This window comes from Olea europaea, chromosome 13 (genome assembly GCF_002742605.1).
Source record: "Olea europaea var. sylvestris chromosome 13, O_europaea_v1, whole genome shotgun sequence".
Classification (NCBI taxonomy): Eukaryota; Viridiplantae; Streptophyta; class Magnoliopsida; order Lamiales; family Oleaceae; genus Olea; species Olea europaea.
This window is the reverse complement of record NC_036249.1, coordinates 13,641,450-13,657,477: the sequence shown is the minus strand read 5'-3', so window position 1 is coordinate 13,657,477 and position 16,028 is coordinate 13,641,450.

Here is a 16,028-nt window from a genome sequence, read left to right as displayed (position 1 = left end):
CATGTCCCGCACAAGATGTATGAGTTCATTGAAACCATTATCTGATAAACCATGTGCAGCTTTATGTTTAAACATAGCAACTGAAGCTGACATCTTCGTAAACGCCGTACAACTAGGATACAAAGGAGTTTCCACATCGTTAACTAAACGTTGAATGTCTTCCTCTGTTCCATCATGAGGATTTTCAGAATCTACGTCATGTTGCGTATAGAAGTCCCTAAACATCCTACATGACTCAGGCATTTCTACATCGACCAAATTTGATTTACTTGGTTTTTCTCCATGAAATACCCAATCAGTGTACGTAGGATCCATACCCTTAATAATCAAATGTTCATATACTATTTCATAGTTGTGATGCTTTAGATTCCTACACTTGATACAAGGGCATCCTATCATTTCTGAATTTAGAGTTTCACAAGCTAGTTCTACAAACTTCCGTGCTCCATCTCTGTATTGTTCTGAAAATCTACAACAACAATTGTATGATCATTTTATATTATTGTTAAATTTTGAAACTAGATTTATAAGATTTTGTTTCAGACAGTAACCTTGATAGTTGCAGCCATTCTTTGTCCATTATGATACTATCAAACATTGAACATCAACAATTCAAATTGTGAACTAAATGGCCCTTTGTTTCGGTCTATTATAGGCCAATCACAAAGCCCTATGCTTCGGTTTATTATAAGCAGCTATTCGTCCAGCATCATCATCAACTAAATGGCCCCTTGTTCACTTGACCGACTTGCTATAATAACATTGTGTTCATCAACAAAAGGCTTCATCAAACAAATTAAACAAGCAAAACAAAATTTGTGGCGAAAATGTGAATTTTGTGCACAGTAGACAGAAATATACTAGGATTTAAAATCATCAAAGCAACTGGTGTAAACCAAAAGCAGAATTTGTTCTTGCGGCATATAACAAAATTAAGATATATTCATGGGGTGAAAACTTGTGTATGGATTTCAAGCAAATTCCAAAACAAATTGAGTGAAGTATATTACGAAAACAACAAATGTAGCGATCAAGAACACAAATGCAAAAGAAATTTGGTGAAGTTACAAATAAACAAGAAGACAATTTCATTGTTAGAAACTCCTTCTATATACCCACTAACTTCACTGCAATGTCAAAAATTAAATTATTTACCTCATTTTTATAGCTATGAAATTATTAATGCTACAGAGCATTTCACAAAAAGTCCAGTGGCTATAGGTTACCCTTCTTCTCAACAATTTCCATTTTATATACAAAATTTTGTTGCAGAATCATTTCAATAAGCTAAAGTATAAATTAATGTGTCTGGCCATATCCTTTCTTTAGCTCATCTTTTACCCAAATATTGAAGTAGGCTATAAAAATGTCCAATTTTACCCCAGTATTGAAGTAGCGATGGAGGCTAGGAAAATAAAATTGCATCAATCACATTTTGGATATCATAACATGAAGAAAAGAAGGTGAAAACAAATCATTCTTTCTACCGTTTATGCCTTCTTCAGATTCGAAAATCCAGAATAACAAATGCAATAAGGCTTGCCCCCAAAATATTGGCATAATCTCTTTCCCACACCCACATTAACAAACAATGTTACTATGATAAATTGATCTCTGCTGTTCCTTCCTTAGAGCCATCCTTCAGTAACATTACAATTAGAAATGGAAAATATGGAGAAATCATTTAGCAAATCTTCTCTCCACCGACTTACAAGTTCATGATTCCAAAAGTTTTGGTGTTAACTTCAACAGTTAGCCCCTTGGGTAAAAGGGTTTACAACAGTCAACGACTCAACAGCCTATGCAATACTATTCCAAGACGATTGAAGACTTACCGGCGATGCTTGACGGTGGAAATCGGTGACCGGCGTCGACCAATGTTGACGATTTGGTGAGACAGCACCGCTAACGAGACCGTGGCTGCATAAGAGAGGGATGGAAGTTATTTTAGGGTTGTGTTGTTTCCTTGTGTGTTTGATTTTGAATGAGATTTCGGGGGTTTTTTTTTTTTTTTTATAAATCGAGTCGGGTCGGGTCGAATCAGATCCATTTGGTTTGAAAAGTAACGACAACGTTCAAGGAACGTTGCAAAAAACACTTAACCGCAACGTTCACATGACCGTTGCTAAAACAAATAATGGCAACGTTCAAAAGAACGTTGCTAAAATAAATTAACGGCAACGTTCATTGAACGTTGCTAAAACATATACAGCAACGTGCATTGCCCGTTGCAAAAACTTGTCAATGGCAACGTTCAATGAACGTTGCTAAAATCAGTTTTAGCAACGTTCATTGAACGTTGCCGTTGACAAGTTTTTGCAACGGGCAATGCACGTTGTTCATTTAGAGAGCAATTAGAGATGAAGTTTCACTAGAAAAAAAAAATTTGTTCTATTCGAAGCCTATTTGACTCGGGTTACTAAGCCTGTCAGGATATTTTAAAACCTGATGCCCCAAAGTCATCTGAATTGGAAGTGGTCGGCCTAAAGCCTAGTATGGGTCATCTAGAAAGTTTAAGGGAGAGAATGCAAAATAAATAAATAAATAAATAATAAAACAATAAAAATACTTTCGAAAATAAAAAAAAGCAAGTGTATGAAAAAAGCAAAAACACTAAATGACTTGGTTAAGTCCCAATTATTTGTTTGAGGGAATTTGACTTTCGATGAAGGATTATTAACTTGTTTGAGTCTTGGCATTGAAGCAATCAAATAATTGGATAATCCTTGTTCATTGACGTGTTGACTTGCAACTAGTGACGTCCACCTGAACTAAAGAGGGTGATGATAGTAATGAAAAATTCAACCTTAGATCATACACGGGAAAAATAGTGCAAAAAAATAAGTTTGGAGGTGTATAAATCTCATGAAAGATGAAAGGATGTAACTTGTGAATTCATTGACGTGTGTTTGACCACAGAGGGTAATGAATTGGAATAACTTGTGAATTCATTAATATCTACATAATTCTTCACAAACACACGTCAGTTTTGCATTGGAAAAGTGGATATTGGTTTGGTATTGTAACTTTGAAGCATGTTTGAGAGATTAACTTTAAGATCTTGAATCTCAAGGTAAGAAGCTAAATTGTCTAACCAAATATCATTTATCTGCTTATGTGTTTGCTGTTATTTAGGTTATAGTTTTGTTTGAGGACAAACAAAATTTTAAGTTTGGGAATGTTCGATTTTAGTCTTTTTTTTTTTTGGCAACGTGCATTGATTGTTGCTGTAAATGTTTTAGCAACGTTTAAAGAACGTTGCCGTTACTTATTTACAACAACGTGCATTGCCCGTTGCAAAAACTTGTCAATGGCAACGTTCAATGAACGTTGCTAAAATCAGTTTTAGCAACGTTCATTGAACGTTGCCGTTGACAAGTTTTTGCAACGGGCAATGCACGTTGTTGTAAATAAGTAACGGCAACGTTCTTTAAACGTTGCTAAAACATTTACAGCAACAATCAATGCACGTTGCCAAAAAAAAAAAAAGACTACAACGGTCTTTGAACGTTGTCGAAAGGGTGTATTAGCAACAATCACTAAAAAAACGTTGTTAAATCTTAATTTTCTCAATCAATGGCAACATACATTTGCTGAATGTTGCAATAAACCCCTTTTGGCAACATACAACTAGTGAATGTTGCCATTTACATGTTGTAAAAGGTCATTTTTCTTGTAGTGTACGCACATATTGGCAACAACAGGGTGGAGGAAAAAGTTGGTCTTCTAATTGGAGTCCAACGTTGGCAGCTTTGGAGAGACAAAAAGACAAGAATTGCGGTTGTTGGAGAAAAATTGGAGTCCCTTGCTGCTAGATTAATTCTATGCAGACAGAAATAAGAAAAAGGGGCAGAATAATTACACGCATACATGCAGCAGAGGCAAACGATGACATCAAAGAAAGAAAAAATTCCTTATTTCTTCAATAATTCGTCAAGGATTGTGATAAGAATCTAGGAATTATTCACATTCCGTCAATTTTTTGGTGATGTCCTTTAACTTTTGTGTGTTTAATTTAGACATCATGTTAGGCTAAATTTCATATTGTTAGGATGTGATGAACCTTTGTTATGAAATTTTTGGTTTGAATAATTAAATTGACGATAATTTGTTTAATTGTTTGGATGTTTTCTATGGTTTAATTTACTTTTCAATTACATGGCCAATAATTGAATTGTTTGTGGGTTTTATTATTACCAAAAGAGATAATAAGATCATTAGCATATAGTAATAAACATTGTGAGGTTCGATCGAAAATAGAGATATGCTTTTATACTTCATATTTTTTTGTAAGATGTTTTTATTCGTTTGTTGCATTTATCATGTTCGCATATTTCATCGATGTATATCAAGGTCACAAGAGGGGATTATATTTGATAACTATTGAGAGTGGTTTTCAATTAAAATAGGAACATTGACCAACCAGCTTGATTTCAAATTGTCATTTTGAATTGTTGAACTAAAAATAGATTAATAAGGGAGATTCTACATCTTAGCAGTACATCTAGTGAATTTGATAAATTTTCTTTACATTGCGTTCAAGTTAGTTAATTGATTTAATATTATTTAGTTAGAACTCGATTTTGCTATTCAATTAGGGGTATTGTTAGCTTTAGCTCGATCAAACATGTAGGTCTCGTGGGTTCGACACTCTACATTACTTGTTCATGATCTCGTTCACTTGCTAAAAATCAAACAATCAACATCCATATACTAGAAAATGAAAACTCTTAAGATAGTTTCATGCAAGTGATCAATGACGATTAATTTTGATTGAGTTAAGGCTTTGTGATTTTCTTTAGCACAATATTATATACACTTTGATTACCAATCATTTTTTCAATTTTTTATGATGAACTTTTCATCATGTTTCTTGGTATACATATATATATATATATAATTTTTTAGAATAGAAAAGATAAACAAGCTAAATGAATTTATTGTTGATTTTGACTGAATTTGAACTTGTAATTCATCCAAACTCTCTACGTACGCAAAAGGAATCAAGTCGAACATAATTCATTACAATAATACATTTTTTTATTTATTGGACCATTAACAACTTATCATCTTACGAGCCAGGAATAGTACATTTTAATACAACGAAAAATAAAAAACTTCAAGCATAAAAACATTTTAAGAATTTTTTCTTTAATTGGTCCGATTTGCAATCCATCTTTATCGACGATCTTGTACGCTCCATTAGCTCATGAATGAGTAACAAGAAATAGACTATGCATTTAAGTTGGAACTTGTCCCTTGTTTTTCTTATGATTATGATTGACTTGCATACCCGAAGTACCAAATCTCCAATTTGAAATGATCTAGATTGAACATTATTTTTGAAGGACTTTGTCTTCCGATCTTGATAGCATTTCAAGTGCATCTGTGTCTCTAATATCTTCCTGTCCATACTTCTAGTTCTTCAAGTCGAAGATGAGTATTTTTTCTAATGTCAAGCCTTCTTGATTGCCAATTTGAAGAGATAGAATTTAACACTCTAAAGGCAGTACAACTTATGCTCCATACAATAATGTATAAGGAGTAGCTTAAGTTCAAGTTCGATAAGTGCCAACAATGCTTCACCGATTCTTTCATGCAAATCTCTTTTCAATTTGGAAACAACTTTCTTTAAGAAACTGTACAAAGTTTTGTGGAACACCTCTACTAATTTGTTAACTGCTACATTGTACATGGACGAGTTGTATTGTTTAACTCAAAAATTTGATTTGTCATTGCCAGTGATAATGTGTCATGGGACCCCATATCGATGAATGATCTGAATACGAATGAAATCCACAACATTTTATTTATTTCGTTCAATGCTACGGTTTTAGCCCACTTAGAAGAGTAGTTTGTCCCAGTGAGGATGCATAAATGCTCAGCTAAAGACTTTCGAGTTATAGGTCCAATTTCATCAATACTCCATGCATCAAATGGCTAAGAAACTACTATTAGATGTAATGGTTCCAGGGTCGGTGGATGAAATTTGCATGAACTTTGCTAGCTTCATATTTCTTCGCATAATCCATAGAGCATGGAAAATAGAAACCCATTTTTTTAATATAAAACTGGTGCATGGGTCTGGACTAATTATTACCACAGATTTTGGAGTAGGCTTCTTCCACGATATGTACTATTTCATCACTACTTAAGTGTCAAAGAAAAATTGTATCAAATTAACGTCGATAAAGTATATCCTTATAAAAGACATAGTGAGATGCAGGCATCTTGATTTCAATTTTTTGTCGTGGATTATTTGGTAATTTTTGTATTGAAGAAAAGCTATTATTAGTTGTCTCCCATCCTTTCTTTCCTCCTCATCTACTTCAACATTGTTGTTTTCTTCAGATAATTGAGTGACAATGATGGAAACACTCATCTAATTAGCATTGATACTTATTCGTGATATGGCTTCAAGTCTAAATTATGGACTTCGTAACTGACTAAAAATTGGATGACTATCAATTTAGAATCTCCAAATACTTCCAGCTGATGGACATCCATATCTATTGTTGTCTCCAAGCCAAGGATAAGCGCTTGATATTCTATCACATTGTTTGAACATTTCTTTGTTAAGGCAAATGAGTAAAGCATGACAAGATCATGAAGAGTAACAAAGACTACTTTTACCTTGGGACCATAACTTTGAGCTACCCCATCGAAGTATAACTTCCATGATGATATAACTTCAGTAAATAGGATTTTTTTCATACAAAAGGTCTTCATGATGTCTCCATTTTGTAATTTAATAAGGCTTATCCCTTAATGGTCTTCTGCGGAATGAATTTAATATCGAACTCAAACAATAGAAGTTCCCATTTCTCAACTCTTTCGAAAAGAATTGGCCCCGAACATCATGTATTTTAATGGATAAATCTTCGAAATAAGATTGATTTTATGTGATAGTATATAATGCCTTAACTTCTTAGTCATGAAGATCAACGCAAGACATTTTTTTAATAGGCGAATACTTCATTTTTCCATCAAGTAATAGAGTGCAGTCTCTTTTCCTTCATATTGACTTGGATAAGAAATGCACTTAGAGAATATTCTTATGCTGGAGCATAAAGAGTAAGTGGTTTCACTGGAATTGGAGTTGCGAGTACCAGCATATGAGACAAATATTTTTTAATGCATTGGAAAGCATTTCAACAGGCATTGTCCCATTCAAATGGTACATTTTTCTTTACCAATCCGTTGAATGGATGACAACGTTTGATCAGATTTAAGATAATTTTTTGAATGTATGCAACCTTTCCTCGTTTACTCTTCAACTCATGCAAATTTTGTGGCTCTGACATGTTGTTATGGTGTCGATTCTTGATTGATCTTTTTCAATGCCTTGACATCGAACAATGAAGCCAAGAAATTTCCCAGAGGTGACAAATGCATACTTTAGCGAATTCATCTTCTGTTGATGTCATCGAAGTTTTTTAAAAACATACTATAAGTCTTGCAGATGATCATCATGAAGTCAAGAAATTTCCTAGAGGTGACAAATGCATACTTTAGTGGATTCATCTTATGTTGATGTCATTGAAGTTTTTTAAAAACATACTATAAGTCTTGTAGATGATCATCATGTTTTTTATTTTAACAGCAAGATCACCCATATAGAATTCCATGTTCTTATGCATGTCATCGAAGATCTTTTACATTGTCCATTGGTAGGTTGACCCTACATTTTTTAACTCAAAAGACATAACTTTGTAATAATGTATGCCTTTAGGAGTACGTGATGATGTAAGCTCCTAATCTTTTAGATTATTCATATTTGGTCGTATCTAGAAGACTCATCCATTAAAGATAAGACTTCATATCCAGTAGTTACATCCAATATCAACTTTGTTATTGGAAGTGAAAATTCATCTTTTGGACATGTTTGATTCAAATCTTGAAAGTCAACACAAACCTGTAATTGTCCATTTTTTTTTACAGGAACAATGTTCTTGATTCAAGTTGGGAACTTGAATTAATGTATGAATCTAGTTTTGATAAGTTTGTTGACTTTCACTTCAATTTGAGAAATCAGTTCTGATTGAAATTTTCTTTAAGTTTGTTTGATCAGTCGAACTCCATATCTTACTGTCTGTGAACTATAACCTATAGATCTAAGCCCAACATTTTTTTTGTTTGACCATGTAAATATGTTTTTGTATTCCTAAAGCAAGTGGATGTAATCATATATCTCTTCTTGACCAAGAAAAACACTTACAAACACTGGTCTTAGGTTTTCTTGGATCCTTAAATTCAATTCTTTGAAGTAATCCACAGTAGTTTATCCTCCTTCTTCAAATGTAGATAGAGCTAGTTCAGATTCATCCATTGTGGTAGAATTTTCAGACTCAAATTCTAATTAGAAGCTCCTTCAAAGAGTTATGATTGATAGAGACTTCTTTTTTATCCTCCCCATTCTTTTGAAATGAGTAAACTCTCTAATTTCTTTGTCTTCTTCTTGATTGGTGAGGTTTCAGACTTGGATTAGAAGTTTCAATTCCAAGTTAGGAGAATGCAAATTGTCTTTGAGATAATTTTTGAAGAACTCGTGCATTCATATCAATTTGAGTAGATGAGGAATGCTCCCCATTTAACCTTTGGAAGATAAAACCTTTACCTTTTATACGAGCTGCTATAGAAGATTTTCATCTTAATCTTTCAAATATCGAAACTTTAGCATTCTTTCTTTTAATTTTATCAAACATTAAAGGTCTCACTTTTTCTGATTTTCTCCTACTCAACTTTATATATTTGAAACATGATTGGATTTAGATTATTTTCCATACAATACCTAGGTCATGATATAAGGGTTCCATCAAAATCAGAAGGAATAGACCCACTTGAAGGGACATCATCAAGATTATATAATTTGTGAGCCTCTCCTTTCCCAAATCTAGCATTCTCAAATTGTTTTTTAACTTGAGGATTGTAACATCCTTTGAAAGGCTGATTTGACACATTATCTCCTTTAATACCTAGTATATCTTGTTTGCACTAACTAAAAATATAGAGCTTTGCTATGTTTGGAACAAATGTTGAAGCTTCTAAGATAGATTTGTATTCTCTCGGGGTTGTCATGACCTGATAAGAAAGAAACAATTTTAGAAGACAAAGTATTGGAAGCGTTAACTCATTTCTCAATACCTCAACATCTGTTGGTTCTAGTTGCGATTTTTGCCTCTAAAGAATCTTGTACGTGTATATTTTGATTTACCATTAATAAGCTAATCAGGTAGAACAATAATGTCTATATTATCTTTGTCTACATCCTATTTTATTTTGAATCTAGACATAGACAATCCTTTAGGATAATGTTCTTTATCCTTCATATAAAATTTGGCATCAACAAAACGAGATTAGTCTTTGAGCAATGGTTTGGACCGAACTAACACATCTTTGACTTCTCCATCTCAGCTATATTAAAGGCATTATGCTAAGTTATAGGTACCACTTCAGTTTTATATAGCCATACACGTCTAAGGAGTAGTTCATAGGATGTTTTAAAATCAGTGACATGAAAAGAGCTGAGAAAATTACCTCCCATATTTGCAACTTCAAGCTAATCATGTCAATTACTTGACGACTTCTTTGATTAAATCCTTGATTCGTAATCCTGCTCCTGGACAAATCACCAACATTGATTCCAATCTTATTCATTATCTTGATTGGCATGATGTTTACGGCAACCCACAATCAATAAACATGTGATTTATCCTACATCATCAAATATAATGAATCATATACAGTGGTCTATTATATAGACAATAATCAAGTTGTAGATCTTCATCATCAAATGTGATGGTGGTCATGAAGTCTTGTTAGGTTATAGCTCTAATCTGTACTAAGACCTTTCCTTTCTATGCTCCGGATAAACTAATTCTACAATTAAAGCCATTTAATTGTCGAGAAGAAGAATGATGGACTTCGCAAGACTTGTATTAGAAGGAGTATTGTCTAGTCATAGATAGTTTTCTTCTTCTTTGAACTCTCTGTTGATATGTTCCTCATCTCGTTTTCCTTCTCTACATTGAAAATGTTGGAGGTTGTTAGGTCTAAAAGTGTAATTAGCAATTTTGTGGATAAAAGGAACTTAATTGCATATTTGTAAAAGTTAAGGACTCAATTGAACAATGTTGTAAAAGTTAGGGACTTATGGTGCAATTTTGTAAAGTTGTTTGGTAGGGATTAGGGTTTGAGTCTAAGGGTGTGTTTGATTCACCCAATTCCATGGAACAATTTCCACCCAAAATGTAGTTTTTGATTCACAAGATTTTCCATGGAATTAGTTTCTAGATTTTATTAAAAGTTGTGCTATTCCTTGATTTGGTGGAATTTCAATTCTCACCATATATGGTGAGAATTGGAATTCCGCTACTATAGTGATTTTTATTTTTATTTTTATTTGTTTTAAGGCAATGGAAACCAATTCTAACAATTATTGTAAAAAAATATTTTTCTTTCATTGATAATTTTCATGTAAAATAAAGCCAAACAAACACTAAACAATAGATTATTTTCTTGAATTTTTATTTATTATTATTTTTTTTTTTGCTTTTTGGCGATGGAAACCAATGTCATACCTAATACCAGTAAATTCTATCATTTTAATTGACAGTTTTCATATAAAAAAAGTCAAACGAATATCATAAAACGCTTTTATTTCAACATTTTTCATGTGAAAAATTATACCAATCAAACACAATAATTTACAATTTCCAGAATAACAATTCTAGGCAATTCAATTCCCTGGAATTCGTTTTCACTCAATTCAATTCCATCTTTGCAATCAAACGGACCCTAAGGATCAAATCAAGAATGCGGCGCCAAAATTTCGCTAGCTTCTTGCCCTGCTATCGCTCAAGAGTAAAAAAAGAACCTACATCACTCGCTTTTCGCCCCGATTTCGCTCGAGCGAAAGTGTGTCACTCGCTTTTCACTGGAATGTCGCTTTAGCGACAGTGTTATCCGTAAAACCCTAATTCGTATTTTTCAAGTTTTTTACATGGCCTAAGACATATATTGACCCCAAGTATAAGTAACACAAGTCTGGGACATGAGAGATAGATTACCACTTTGTGTTTTCATAGCAAAAACATCCTCACGTCACTCTTGAGAGATCCAAGGCGAAATCAACTAGAGAATCCATAATTCTTGTGATCCTGGCAATCAATAGTTGAGGAAAATATCATAATTCTTGAAGACAAAATACTGTGCTTCCTTATATCAGCTGAGGAAGAGACTTTCTTAAAAGGGGATTGATAGAGGTGGATCAAGGTTAAGTCACAAGCACAAGAACAGGATGTTCTTGGTGGAGAACATTCTATGTAGACCAAGAGGCTGTAGGAGACGGCAGATTGGGCTACAGGAGATAGACAATGAGGTCTAGCAGGAGGCTATAGAAGTCTACGACAGTAAATTGTAAGGCTATGGCAATGGGTCTTGACGGGTATATGATAGGTGTATCATTGTATGCTCTCAATTGTCGATAGTGGAGATAACTTGGTCTCAGAGTTTTACTTGCGTTCTGGGATTTCTCTGTCATCAAAATGTTTGTTATTTACTGCTTTCCATAATATACAAATTGCGGCACTCAAACTTAGAGAATTGGACTTGCATGATTAATCATCTAGAAATTAATTAAAAGTGACTTGTTCCTTTAGTTAACGTAATTCCTCCCTTAAAGGTCAAATTGGTTAAATTATAATCTAGAACATAAACTTGGTAACACATAAAATTTGAATTTGACACCGTATTACATTAGACGAACTTTCTAGCTTATCTAAGCGTTCTAGGTGACTTTTCAAGTGGTATCAGATCCTGAGTGCATGTCTTGATCTTACATTATTCTAGATGAGTACTTTAATGAATGTGCCACCCCATTTTGATCGAAATAATTGTACTTATTGGAAAGTGAGAATGAGGGCATTTTTGAAATCTATGGATGAGAGAATTTGGTTGAGCGTGGCGAATGGTTGGTCTACGCCTAAGACCATAGTAGATGGTGTTGTCACTCTCACCCCCATAGAAAATTGGTCTAAGGCTGAATTGGATAGATGCAATTTGACACAACCCGTCCCGAATCACTCTACTGGACCCGAAACATGATGTGCGACGATGATAGATACTGACTAGATGTCAAATCTATCACCAAGACTGACTATGAGTTACTACAAAAATGCATCAAAATCAAATGCTATGTAAAATATAATGAGATGGGCCCAAATTATTTACTTTATGCCTCATCAATATGAGTTTATAACACTCAACATGTCATGTGGCTCTCATTCCGAAATCATTAGGCTCTTTCAACTAAAAAGAATCAATTGCTAAATGTAAGAAAAGTTACAGGAAAATATATGAGTTGATAGCTCAGTGAGTTGAGAAGTTCAAAAATAATTATATTTTTTCAATTTAACATTTTTATTGAAAATCAAGTTCATATTATTAAATAATTCGCAAGATAATATCATATAATAATAATCAAAATGTGAGACATTCTCATAACGTCATAAAATATCATCTCAAAGTCAAGCTATAAAAATCAACTGATAATTGTACTACAATCTATCATATCAAAAATACTGAAAAATTCACCAAAATATACCATCTGAATGAAATTTGTAATCCGCCCTCGGGTTAAGAACTTTCGCCACGGGCCTTTGGCCTCCTTCGTGAACAAAACTTGGTCTCAAGACCTTTGTAATCAATTCTAGAACACGACCAATGTCCCTCTGTGAACTATACGTACACGGTCGAGATCCCTTCATCCTAGGTCTAAGACCCCTCAGTATAGTATAAAACACGGCCAATACCCCTCTGTGAACTAGAAGAAATATATAATCACAGGTACTTTTCTGGCTGATTTCAATATCACACATCTCACATACTAAACAATTCTCAATATCATAATTAATCTTTGAAATTTAGCATGGGTCATAATAAAAGAAACTTTCATCGTAATCATATAATGAAGCAAATAATTCACATAATTGCATATACTTAATTTATAAATATTTTAAAAATATTTATATTTTTTCACTCACAGAACTATGTTTGCAAAATGAACTTGGTTGGTAAGTTGTTCTGATGTCAGTATCGCCGCCTGAAATATGATGTAATTTTTAAATCAACAATTAATTATTTTAAGTAATTTCAATAATTAAATAGACGATAACCAGACTTAACCATTTCATGTTTAAGCGATTTTTATAGTCTCTTTAACCACTAAAACTAATTTTTCTTTCACTTTACTCAATTTCATATTTTATTATACTTAACCTCTTTAATAAAATTGAATTTAGTCTACTAATCTAACAACTATAAAGTTAAATATAACTTGACAATAAGTAACTTTTTACTTACCTTTCAAAATTAAAGAATTCAAGCCTAATAGTATAAATCACTTATTTTCAAACACGTTAGCGAATTTTTTTTATTTTTTTCTTTCTTCTTCCTCTTCTTTCTTTTTTCTTGCTGCTCTCGTTTTCTCCTAGTGTGTGTTTTATGTGTTTGTGTGTGAAATTGTAAATGGATTTGGATGGGTGGATTGATATATCAATCCACCGCCTACCCTTCTTTCTTTATTATTTTATTTTTATTTTTATTTTTATTTTTATTTTTATTATAAGAGCTTGAGAATTTTGACTTTTCATTTTCATTTTTTTTTTAATTTAAGGTATTACACAATTGGAATAGTAAAGCTTTACATGCCCTATTTATAGCTATTTTTCCCGAGGAATTTAGGAGAGTGTCCATCTGTGAGGTAGCAAAGGAAATTTGGAATATTTTAGAAGCCACATATAAGGGAACACAAGCGGTTAAGAATTCAAAACTACAGATGCTGGCTACTAGGCTTGAAGAGATGAGGATGAGAGATGATGAAATGTTTGATGTATTCTAAGCGAGCTTAAGTGACATAGTGAATTCGTCTTTCAACCTAGGTGAGAAAATTCCTGAACCCAAGATAGTGAGAAAAATCCTTAGATCCTTACCCAAGTGTTTCAAGGCTAAAGTCACAGCTATTCAGGAAAGTAAAGACATAGACATTATCAAGGTAGAGGAGTTAGTTGGATCCCTTCAGACATATGAACTGACCTTAGACAACCCAGCTAAAGAAAAGTCAATTGCCTTGAAATCCGCTAGGAATAATTGGATGAAATCTTCTGATTCTGATTCACCCAATGATGAGGAAATTGCTTACCTAGCTAAGAAATTTTGAAAAATGTTTAGGAAGAAGAAGTTGCAAGAGAAACTGAGAGATGGGCCGAGTGTATCTAGGAGAAAATCTAATTGGGTGAGACGCTATAATTGTCAAGGTATAGATCATGTGAAGAAGGAGTGCCCTAGTGCTAAGAGAGTCGAGGAGAAGGCTATGAATGCTACTCTCACTGATGCCGAGTCTAGCTCAACAATCAGAGTGAGAAATCCACGTGTGAGGGGAGTGGAAAATACGTTGCCTTCGTAACTACGGTTAAGAGTGGATCCGAATGGGGGAGTGTTAGAGATGAGGACTTAGATAGTGGTGAGGATTCTGGAGATGAATATGTGAGTGATGAAGATATCGAGAGGCCTATGAGAAAATGTATTAGGAGAGCCTGAAAATTCTCAATAAAAATAAGGTCCTAAGTACGACCATTCAGGAGTTTCAACTAGAAAAAGCTAAGTTAGAGGCGTACGTTAAGGAATATTTCACTGTCTTGAGTGAGATTAAATCTATGAATGAAGCCTTAAAGTCCCCGGTTAAGAATCTCACCGATGAGCTTGAGAGGTCCTCTAGGAAAGTCAGCGAGCTGACAGCCATGAATGAGACTTTGCAAATCTAGGTAGTGAACCTTGTAAGCAATTTAGACAATTCAAAGTTTCAACTTCTTGCCTTCACTACTGGTTTGTCAAAGCTAGATAATCTTGTACGAACGGGCAAGTCGGTTGGAAATAGAGGAGGTCTACGATATAAGAGCAAAAGTCATAATGTTGCTAGCACTTCCAAGACCACATTTGTCCCTGCTACTGACCAGCCTAAACATGTACCTAACCCCGAACATAAGGTTAAGAGATCTGTGGGACAGAGGTCTACTAGACAGCATAGGACCCATCGACTTAGGAATAGATGCCAAAGAACACATAATACAGGTCCTAGGTTTATCTCAACATTCCTTCATTGTGGAGAGTTAGGTCACATCCACCCTAGATGTCATCAGTACTTGAACAATAGGAAAAACTTGAACTTGAACTTGAAAAAGAACAAAAATCAGGTTTTTTCTAGTCAAATTAGATTCCTTACCGATCAAGTAAATCGTTTGACCAAGCTGGTGACATAACTGTTTGGGAATGGTTCTCCCACTAAACATGTTTGGGTAAAGAAGAGTGATCTACCAAATTTGGTAGTCGATCATGGTGCACTTAAGGGAAAGAGCACTCATGTACCTATTTGATTATGTATTTTTGATGCATGCCTGTCTTATATGTTATATGATGTTTGCATGCATCATGTGTATTTATTTTCTTTATTTGTTTTTATTTTTTATGCATGTGCATTTTCATCTATTTGCATTGGCACGTGCATATTTGATTTTATTTTTGTACGCTTGTCTTTATTTTCTTTTGTGTATAGAGCATTCATTTTAGTAAAAATGAAAAAAAATTGAAAAAGACAAAAGTAATTGGTTATGGAAATTATTATAGCATAACACATATTTCTTGAAAAATATAAATGCTCAAAGTAAGGGGGAGAAAATAACAAAAAAAGTAAAAAAATTAATAAGTATAGGTCCTACTACACGTTACATAGTTTGATTTTCTTTAGTAGGAGAATGCATTTATTGCCATTGATTGACGTGTCCCTTCTCACAAAATTAAGGTTTGGAGTCCTGTTTGCATTGGATTAATGACACTTTACACACAAGAGTCACTTGTACTAATTACTCCATTATGGCCTGAACTGAGCATGTAGGGGAGGTCTATGACTTATTGATTTGGTATTTGCATGCTATCAACTGCATTTTTGAGTTATTGTGTGTTATTTTCTCAGC